Genomic DNA, 10,624 nt, shown 5'->3' with positions numbered 1-10,624 from the left:
GTGGTTGTAAATGTTGTGTCATATTTAACACTCATTAGACGCCAACCCTTTGGATTCCCAGAAATATCACGCTGTCCATGGATGCATTCAGGAAATTCTTTTTAATAACCCTCTCTGCATTAAACACTGGTGTGGAAAGCCGGCCGGGGAAAGCTTGGGCCATAAAGGGAGAAAGGAAGAGAAACCATTTGGAGCAGTAGAGGCGGCCACCAGCACACACTGGTGCTCTAACCAGTCGGCCAGCCTCCAGCCGTGTTTCAGAGTCTTCCCACTGGTTGGCCTGGTGCGCAAGGCCCGTGGCAGTCGAGTCCCTCCCACCTCTTCTATACTTCAGCCAACCTGGGTTTTCCCACACAGTGCCATTAACTGGGTGTTCTTCATGTGGTTCCTTAAATTATCGGTCTTCTAAGTGCTTTAGGGTCTTGCAGTGAGGGGAGACGATGCCCTGCTCCCATAGCCCACAGCCCATCCATGCAGGGCAATCCCCTGGACACTGTGGGAGTCTCCACTCCCGGGCGCTGCTGCCAGAGGCCTTCCCCGCCAGTGGGGTTGAGTTGGAAACGGTGTAGCCCTGCCTCCCAAGCTCTCCGCAGGTACGCACAAGTAGCCAAGGTCAGAAGCCACAGTGTCTCTGGATAGGGATTCAGCTCTATTCTCAGGAATCATGGCTAACACCTGGGAGGGACGAGGATTTGTCCCAATGACCTGGGCCGCTTTGCCAGGCCTGAGTGTGGCACAATCTCTCTTACCCTCGGGCCACCTCTGGAATTCCTGGCTCAGCACGGTGTCCTTCACTGGGTCCCCCAGTGGAGGCTTGGACAGGACACTGCTTGGGGAGGGCTGGAAAGGAGGGGCAGCTTGGGACCTGACATCTGACATGTCCAGGCACGTCTCCCCGTCTAATTTGTACCTGCCACCCCCCCCCCCCCGTCCAGCCCCACCAGCTGGGGAACTGGGCACACGAGCTGTGGGGAAGTGTTGAGCCTCACTGATGCCTGGTCCAGCTTGTCTAACCTGTAACCCTAAATTATTTTGTGACTGACTCACATCTTCCCCCACCCAAGCCTATGTCACAGGCCGTATGCACCCTGCATATACCACCATAATACCACCCTATTCGCACTGTAGGAACCCAGGGTGGGAGGGTGATGTCCTGAGCTGGGCCTGGCTCCCTCGCTAAGGGGGGTTTGGAGCTTCCCCACCCTGTTTGCGGCAGCTGCCGTCCTCTCTCCATGTGCGACACTCCTCTTTTAGTCTCTAAGACCTGAGCTTGTAACTTTTCTCTTTCTTTTCCCATGGCCTCTACTCTCTTCCTCTGCCCAGGCTGATCATGAAGGCTTGGGAAGACCCTCAGGCAGTTCATGAAGCCCAAAGCTTTTTGTTAACACTGTGACTGTCTCCAGCAAAGTGGAGGCCGGACCCTGCTAAGACTCTCTGCCTCCACTTCACTGCGTTGTTCAGGAACCTCCCCAGTCTCACCTCGGACTCCGGGCCTCTTACCCCCTTTCTGCCAGCAGGTAAGAAATTTAGCTTGGGTTTTCCCTGAGCTCTTTTCTCCAATAGACCTGTCTCCCCTTTCTGGAAGTTATCTTTGCTTGAAAATTTTGGATCAGAAGAAGAGGCTCATGCCTACCTCCCAAGTCCATTTAGAATCAAGGTTCTAGGACCTTCTCACTCTGGGGGGCTCTTCCAATCTCCTTTCCCATACCTCTGGCCACTGTAACAGCTCTGCAGCAGGGCACGTCCTGCCTCTGGCTCTGTGGGTCCCTCGGTATGATCCAAACACAGCGGGACCTTGCATCAAAGTTCGGAGAGCCAAGATGGTGGCCTCTCCCACTTTTCTCATGTCACTCAAGATCCCTATCTCTTTCCTAGGATATAAAGTAGAGAGAGGGTAAGAAACAACCCAAAGGCTCTGTCTTGATATTTTTTCAGCCATTAACAATGGCTCATAGCCCACACTCAAGACGAGTCTCTTGCTTGGGTTGATTGGAGCTGGGACTTACTCTAGCTGTGACCCATGTGGCCACCATCCCACTAAAGCAAACATGCATGAGGACGAGAGATAACAAGCATGTTCTGATAGATCTTAAGGTCTTTGGTGAGAAATCTAAACTTCAGAGGTAGGGATAGAAGAAAAATCAGGGGTTAGATATATCCCTTCCACCTGCCTCTCCCCTACCCCTACCCTAAATCCTCCATCCTGGTCTAGAAGTCTTGTGCCCTGTACTGTCAAAGAATGAGGCCATCTTGGCTCAGACCTTTGGGATAACTCCTTATAGGCATCCCCTAGGCCACCTTTTCTGCTTTATTGGCTACTTCTTTCCTCTCCATATAATTTTTCTGCTCTTTTAACTCCTTCCTCTTTCCCCCAGACTGTTTATTCTCCTTCTCCCCTCTCTACCACCAGCCTCTAGCAGAATTTGAGGAATCTCAAATCTCTTCTGCTGTCTTGTGAGCTTTCATCATCTATGGATACAGCTGAGAGCCAGGTCCTCCATCCATTCTGCTGCTTGGTGGAACGAGGGGGGCGGGGGTGATGGTGGTCTGCTCTTGGTGACAGCTGTCTTTTCCTTTAATTTCCTTTGAGTTCCTAAAGCCAATCAGATACATCCCATACTGGATAGGGGTGGTTTCTGCCACAAGTTCCGTCACTTTCACATGTGAGATCCAGAAGCGCTGTGCCGGTGTAACACCTTATGCTGTAAAACATCCTGCCTGACACCCCCACCCCCACCCCCGTTGTGCTTCCTGACTTTGGGTTACCTCTGGGAAGGCTTCTTCCATTAATTTGGCTCTGATGGGTCGCATGCCCAGCCCCTCTCTGGCCACAGGACAGGGTGAGCTTTGGGATGGGGAGGCTCTGCCACACTTAAGATTGGAAATGACTTTGAGGTGGTCTTCTCCGAGACCTGCCATCCTACAGGCAAGAAGCCTGAGGCTCGGAGGAGGTAAGTGACCTGCCAAATCCCGCCGTCAACAGATTGTGGCAGAACTGGGAGGGGAAGCTATCCCGCCTGACTCTCCAGCCAGTGTCCTCCCCACCCCCTCACCTTGCACACGGGCACACTTTCTGGGCTGGGGCAGCCCCAGTAACTTCTAATGAGGTGGAGTCCGGCCTTCCAATGCCTCCGGCATGGGACCCGGCTTCTTGGGGGAACATGCCATCCCGCACACCTCCGATGAACATGTCTCTCCTTTACCGAATTGAAGTTTGTCTTTTTGTTGCTTCCATGGAGGCCCTGGATCTACCTGTCGGGGTCAGTAGTGAGTCACTCTGGTCCCTCCTGCAGTGGCGATGGTTTTCACAGGAAGCCTGCAACCTGTCCCCTTGTTTTCTCTTCTCCAGGTGAAACCACTCTGGTGGTTTCTACCACTCTGACGCTGATGTCAATGGGTGTGTGTGTTTCCCGAACACCCAACAGTTAGCTCAGTCCCGACACTGTCTACTTGCTTGTCACCTCCGTTCGTGCAGGTGGAGGCCTGGGTCCTACAAAACTGTCCCTGCTACATTTCAGATGCAACTGCAAGTCCTGGTGGTCACCTGTGCTTCTGACTGGCTATGGACTGGAGGTCCAGCCACCCCTGCTTTGGGCTCAATTAACTCGCTCACAGAACTCAGAGAAACATTTTCCTGACTAGGTTCTGGGCTTACAGGAAAGGATATTAATGGGTCAGCCAGATGGGAGTGGTGCTCAGGGCAAAGAATGGAGAAAAGGCGCTGAGCTTCCAGGCCCTGGCAGGGGCACCACCTCTCAGCACCTCCATGTGATCACCAACCTGAGAGCTCCCTGGACCTGTCCTTTTGAGTTTTTATGGAGGCTTCATTACATAGGTACGATTGATGAAACCGTTGGCCGTGGGTGATTGACTCAGTCTCCAGCCCGTCTCCCCAACTCTGAGATCAGTGGAGGAACTGAAAGTTCCAGCCATCCAATCCCACCCTTGGCTCTCCAGGTGACCAGCCCTGGTCCTTAGGTGACCTTGATGCTTTCCGAAAGTCACCTCATTCACATGACAACAACACCTTTATCGATTGCCACCTAGGAATTTCCAAGGGTTTTAGAAGCTCTGTGCCAGGAACGAGGACAGAGACCAAATTTCTATTTACTATAGATCACTGTATCACAGTCCTCCGTCGTGGAAAGTCTCATTCCCAGGTGGCCCCTTCCCTGCCCACGTGGGGCTGAGGGCCAGATGTTGTGTGTGGCGAGGCCCAGAGTCCTGAGGATCACCCTCTGCCTTCAGACCACCCCTCGCAGGCTGAGCAGGACAGGAGGCCACCACGTTTGGGGGGCCAGCTCTGGGAGCTTCCCAAGCTGTTCCTCTGCTCTGCATGGCCAGGAGCGGGGCCAGCGGAGGAGCAAGACATCCAGAAGCTGTGCTAGACGCAGAAGAGGAGCTGCAGCCAGGGCTTGGCATTAGGGAGGGCAGCCCGGCCAGCCTGGCTCACGGGAGGAGCGCCGGAGAGGGGCCTGCTTCTGAAGCCCACAGATAAAGAGGTCAGGCGAGGCACTCTCCACACACAATTAATGGGAGAAGGTGGCACCGAGTGGCTATTTCAGTCGCGTGGCTGGGGCACTTTGCCATCGAGGCTTGGGCTCCAGAGGGGGCAAGCAGCACGTTCCCACAAAGATGTTGAACAGTTGGCATTCCTGGTGGAAAAGCCAGTTTTTGAAGGGTGATTTCTTGGCTCCTCTAATTAATGAGAAGCAGAGATTTCAGGATGGCAAATACAACTCACTCTGGCCGGATGCACAATTTTTTGCTCTTCTGCTTCTTTGCTTTTCATGCCTTTAGGTCTTTTCAGAAGACTAAATAATAATAATAAGAAAAAAAATAATATGCCCTTAGATAGTCTCCAATGTTCAAATATAATGGGAACACACGGCTGAACAGAGGGGCTCCAAGAGGCTCCCAGGCGCCCTGCCTCGCCTTGGAAAGCACCGGGCCCCAGCTCTCTCTCTCCCCTGGTCTCCCTTGCTATGGTCATCCTTAAACACAGGCTGGATGGTTTCTGTGCGCTCAGAAATCCTGAAGAGCCCCCAGTTCCCTGTAAGGAAGGATCGAGATGCTCCACACCGGCATCCAAAGTCCTCTGTGGTTTGCCACTCTTCCAGGACAATGAACCCAGTTTCTTTCTTTTTTTGTTTTCAAAAAAGATTTTATTTATTTATTCACGAGAGCGCAAAACAGAGCATGAGCAGAGTGGGTGGGGGGCGAACACAAAAGGGTGTAGAGGGAGAGGGAGAAGCAGACTCCCTGCTGAGCAGAGAGCCCAATGTGGGGCTCGATCCCAGGACCCTGAGATCACAACCCGAGCTGAAGGGAGATGCTTAACCGACCGAGCCACTCAAGAGCCCCCGAATAAGTCCAGCTTCCAAAGGAAAATTTCCCGGGGAGGGGGATGTGCTGTTCTCATGCTAAAACCCTTTGTGGGCCGGATGAGGGGCCCTGGGTGCCCAGCTCCTTCTTGGAGGGCCCACCCCAGCAGCCGACAGCTTTGCTCTGGAGCTCCTGGCTCTCCTGCCAGGGGCCTCAGAGTCACAGAGTGTCAGGGCTTGGTTTCACCCGGTCACTTTGTAAGGGAGGTAGGCCCGGGGGGGGGGGGCCGGGGGGACGCCCCCCATCACCCAACCAGTTACTGGCCGCGCCTCCCACGGCCATGCTGGGAGCATGGAGGTCACTCTCCTAAGTGCTGCTTGGTGGAATAGTCTCCCTCTGGCTCCTTTCCACGGTCTCCGGAGGTTGCTTGTAGGGGGAAGTGAATTCAGCACGAACAAATCTTATTGGAAGAGAGACCCATGGGGAATGGGAGGCCTTTTTTGTTGTTGCTTTCCATTTCCTTGATGGCCTTTGTCCCTTTTGTTCTCACTGATTCCAGAGGCCGTCCCGTCACCACGGCTGTCCCCGGGGCTGTCCCCATGGTGGCCCAGACTGCTGGTGATCCTAGGTGATTATCCCCCGTAAGTGTGATGGACGGTCTCTTCCCAGACTGCAAATCCCAAGCTAAGCAGTGTGCTCTCGTCTGCCAATCAGCTCTCCCCTGTCCTGACTCCCAGATGGTGTGACTGTGTGATGCGCCACTGTCCCTGGGGTTCATGGCTTTAATTACACTTCTTCCGGGGGCCGAGTTTATTGTGGGGGCTGTGGGGCCAGTGGAATCCTCCTTCCCTCTCATGTGCTCACCCCACAGGAGCTCTAACAAAGAGCTGATTTTCTGGCCTCATTAGAAGCAGCACATCAGAGTGAATGGGGCCTGGGGAGAGTTGTGGAAAGCCCCAGGGCCAGGTGGGAGCCTCTAGGACTGCGCCCTGGGCCCAGACCCGTCCCCCTGCCAGCTGCGTGATCTTAGGCAAGTCCTTCGACTTCCAGTCTCAGCTCTCTCCTTTGTAAATAGTCCGCTGCCCTAGTTGGCTGTTGGGGAACTGACAAAGCTATAGGGGAGCACTTGGTCCTAACAGCCCAGCAGGCCCCTTCAGGCTCGCGGAACTCATTATTTCCCACTTAACATGTGACAATTCCAAGGCTCAGAGGGGTTCAGTGATTTCCCCAAGTTCACACGGCTGGAGAGGACAGAACCAGCAGGGAAGCCAGGTCTGTCAGTGTCCACGGCACCCTTTACCTTTGGGCTTTGCTGCCTCGTGGAGCCTAGAATGTCAGCTCCTCAGTTTCCCAGATCAGTAAAATGGGGCAATGATGTCGGTCTCTACCCTCCCTCACATGGATAGTCTGAGGCCCAGGGGACTTTAAGGATGTTAGGAGGAAAATCCCAAAGATGCTCAATTATACCAGCCCCTTGCAATGATTATTTCTGCACCAGCGGATTGCCTGGCCAGGGCGGAGCGTGCACGGAGCAAAGGTCAGTGGCCGGGGAGGCCGGCCTGGGTCGCTGGGTCATCCCTGCACGCTCTGCGCTAACGGAGGAATAGCCCTTGAAATCTCTAGCGTCGGGTCCTCATGTATGAAATCAGAAGCTTTTAGAAGGTCTCTATCCTCAGGCTCACCCCGGACCAACGCCCTCGGCCTGTGAGTGAATCAAATGTGCCCACAGCTGAGAACCACCGGCCCCAGAGCCTCCAGGGGCCCAGCCAGCTCCCGATTGCTGTGTTTCTATGATGTATTGAGTGTCTACTATCATTCCAGAGTCAGACTGATTTAACGTATGATCTACCCTGGAGCTGAATTAAAATCAGCGCGGGGAGTGGATTAGCGGGCATGGAGTAGCCGTATTATGAGGGCTGGGGCTTGGAACTGGGTGTCCCTCATTTTATTTTTATTTACTTATTCATTCTTAAAGATTTATTTATTTATTTAGAGAGAGAGAGAGAGAGAGAGAGAGAGAGCAGGGGACGGGCCCTGCATGGAGCCCGACAGGGGGGTGGACCTCACGACCCTGAGATCAGGACCTGAGCCAATCAAGAGTCGGACGCTTAACCAACTGAGTCACCCAGGGGCCCCTAGATGTCCCGAGTTTTAATCCTGGCCCTGTGCCAGCCCACTTTCTGTGAAAACAGAGACACCCGTTCCCCTTTCTCACTCCGCCCCCTCTTCTGGCAAAAGCGGGTGTCCTCTGGTCAGCAAAATTTCCGTGAATTTTGTGAATTTTGTGAATTTTCCGTGAATTCCATAAGACCCAGGTGGATCGTCTAGCTGTGCAGCCAGGACAGATTTACAAAGCCAGCTGTCTCTGCACCGAGAAACTTCCTCCACCCGCAGTTTTGCGGGCACCTTCTGGGGCTATTACTTCAGGTTGAAATGAATTTCAACTTGGCATCAGTTGCATTTTAAAAGAATTCATGACACCCCGTGAAGAAATTGAAGTCCCCCTGGAGTGTCACTGAGCCCGTCCCTTTATTTCCAGCCGAGAAGGCTGAGCCCTTGGTCACACGGCCCCCGTGGAGGCAAATATGTCCCGAGCTGGTGGAAGCAGGACACACTCAGATGCCACCCATTAGCCCTGTGACTTTGAGGGTGTGGCTTGAACTTCGGATGCTCTGTGTACTCTCTGTCAAGTGGGGATTGAGCTAATGGGAGGACTGCTGGGCCAAGCAGGATGAGAGCAGAAGTGTCCGCAGTGACGTTTGTGTGCGACGTTCATGCACCGGGCATCCCGCAGCCGTTTGCTGAGAAGCTACTTTGTGCCAGGCGCCCTCCTAAGTAGGGGTTTCTCTGTGGGGGCCACATGGCGTTTACGCGCTCTTGACCACTTTGCCACGTAACTGGGAAGCAGCCATAGCCAATGTGGGATCCAACGAACAAAGTTCAACGAAATTATGTTTATAAGAACAGACCGTGGGTGGGCCAGATTTCACTTGGGCCATCCTTTGCCTGGCTCCTGCTCTAGGGGCCTGGGCTTATCGGGGGGGAATGAGAGGGACCCGGCAACCAGACAGAAGCCCTGCCTCCCTGACGTGTACACTGGGGGCGGGGGGACAAAGAATAAACAATAAACATATCAAGAGCATTTCCCCAGTTTGCTAGAAGGAGGGGAGGCGGAGCGGGGTTGGGGCAGCATGTGCCACTGACGTGCGCATCTCCGGCCAGCTGTGCACCCGTCCTCGGGGGTGGCTGGGAACTGGCCCCGACAGGCGCATTTACACCGTGGGAATGAGCCAGTTGAGCATTTGCCGGGCGCCACTGTTGTGAGGAATGGGGAGGGCTGCGGTTCAGGGTCGCCGTGGGGCCCCGGTGAGAAAACGACGTTTGAGCCGAGGCTGGAAAGCCGTCTGGGGGGCGAGGTTTGCCACGTCGAGGGAGCAGCACTGGTGGGAACAAGGGTGGCAGGCCCAGGGCGCATGGGGCAAGCCTTTCCCTCCCTCCCTGGGCCTCCCTTTGTCCCTCGGGAAATGCAAGCAGCCACGTGTGACTCCCTCTGGAGCCCGAGGGGGGTGCCGCGCAGCACGTGGGGCTGCCAGGGGCTCCCAGTGGGGCTCCCTCGCTCCCTCATGGGGTTCCCAGACCCGTGGCCCCCGTCGAGCTCGCCCTCAAGACGAGCCCTTCACAGAAGCCTTCACGGGCCGCATCACCACAAGCGGCCTTTGGTTCTTCCAGGAACATGCGACTCAACCTCGACGTGGACCTGGACATACAGACCAGGAGCCTCAGTGCCTCATAAGTGGTGCCACCTGCTACGTGGCTTTCTTCGCTGGCCGGCCACACCGTTCCCTTTTGTCCCCAGTGGTCATTCACATGGAAAGCTCTGGCCTAGTCCCACTCTTCTGCATGGTCACTGCAGCCAAGAGGCCACCGTGCCGTGTTCCCGGTGCACTTTCGTGTCAGCCTCCCTGCCTCTTCCCCTCAAATCTCTGCATGGGTTCTTGAGGGGCAGGGTCGGTGTCTTCTACATCTTTAAACCTGTGTGCTCGGCGTGGCAACTGGGTGACGGACCTCTGTCTAAAGCTCGGAGGACCAGGTGCTTGAAACTTTCCCTGGAAACCAGGCCTGCAAAGGGTGCCTGTGTACGGCTGAACACGGCTGTGATGGGAATAAGAGCAGCTCTGAGAATGCCCTCTCCTCCCCGCAGGCCCCTACAGACCAGCAGACCTGGCCGCGCGGCCCCAGAGGAGGCCCACCCCGGGAGCCAGCTTCCCCGCCGTCGCTCCTCTCTGTTGTCGGGGTGCATGTGATCCTCGGCACTTGGGGCCACCTGCCACCCCCCCAACACAACTGGGTAGCAGATGCCAGGAAGGTCGTGGCTGCGAGTGCTCCGCAGGGCCCGGCCGTGTCCCTCCCTGTGGACCCCACGGCACAGCCGGACAAGCAAGGTCCCCCGTGGGTCCCCGGGGCGGCCTGTGCCCCCAGCCTCAGTTTCTCACTGAAAGTGGGAATAAGAACCGTGGCCCATGAGGTCGGCTGGGTAATGTGGTGACCACCCGGCACGATGCCGGCCCACGGCAGCTGTAGTGGGTTGCACAGTGGGCCCCCCAGCTTTGCATCCATCCGGAACCTCAGATCGTGACCTTTTTGGGAAGCTGGGTCTCTGCAGATGTGATTAAGGTAGGAACGGACATGAGTTCACTCTGGGTCAGGGTGGATCCTGACTCCAACGAGGGTGTCCTTAGAAGAGCCGGAATAGGACACACGGATGCAGGAGAAGGCCCTGTGAAGCCGAAGCCAAGGAATGTCAGGGGCCTCCAGATGCTGGGAGAGGCCGGAAAGGACTTTGCTCCGGAGCCTCCAGAGGGAGCATGGCCCTGGCCTCCGGAATGTGGGAGAGAAATTTCTTCTGTTTTAGGCCACTAAGCCTGTGGCAGTTTTTCTGACTGCCCTGGGAACCGAATCCAGTGTGTTCCTCATAAGGTACAGTTAGCTATGACCTTCTTCCTTTTATTTTTAAAATTTTATTTACTTATTTAAAGATTTTATTTATTCATGAGAGACACACACACACACACACAGAGAGAGAGAGAGAGAGAGAGAGAGAGAGGCAGAGACACAGGCAGAGGGAGAAGCGGGCTCCATGCAGGGAGCACGATGCAGGACTCGATCCCGGGACCCCAGGGTCACACCCTGAGCTGAAGGCAGGCGCCCAACCACTGAGCCACCCAGGCGCCCTACCTTCTTCCTTTTAAAGATAAGGCTGGATTGTGTCGGTAGGCTGCTTAGGGAGAGGAGCAGGGGT

At 55.1% G+C, this 10,624-nt stretch overlaps 1 long non-coding RNA gene across 2 annotated transcripts in view; it reads left to right on the top strand.

Annotated features, from left to right (window-relative positions):
• The first annotated feature begins 1,169 nt into the window (after window positions 1-1,169).
• LOC129513510 (uncharacterized) overlaps window positions 1,170-10,624 on the top strand; it is a 66,570-nt gene continuing 57,115 nt past the window's right edge. For both annotated transcript variants that reach the window (XR_008665260.1, XR_008665259.1), the window contains exon 1: window positions 1,170-1,517. This is a non-coding gene — a long non-coding RNA (uncharacterized LOC129513510). The remainder of the gene's footprint in view (window positions 1,518-10,624) is intronic.

The sequence above is a fragment of the Nyctereutes procyonoides genome, unplaced genomic scaffold (assembly GCF_905146905.1).
Source record: "Nyctereutes procyonoides isolate TBG_1078 unplaced genomic scaffold, NYPRO_anot_genome, whole genome shotgun sequence".
NCBI classification, from domain to species: domain Eukaryota; kingdom Metazoa; phylum Chordata; class Mammalia; order Carnivora; family Canidae; genus Nyctereutes; species Nyctereutes procyonoides.
This window is presented reverse-complemented; position numbering and strand designations above follow the sequence as displayed.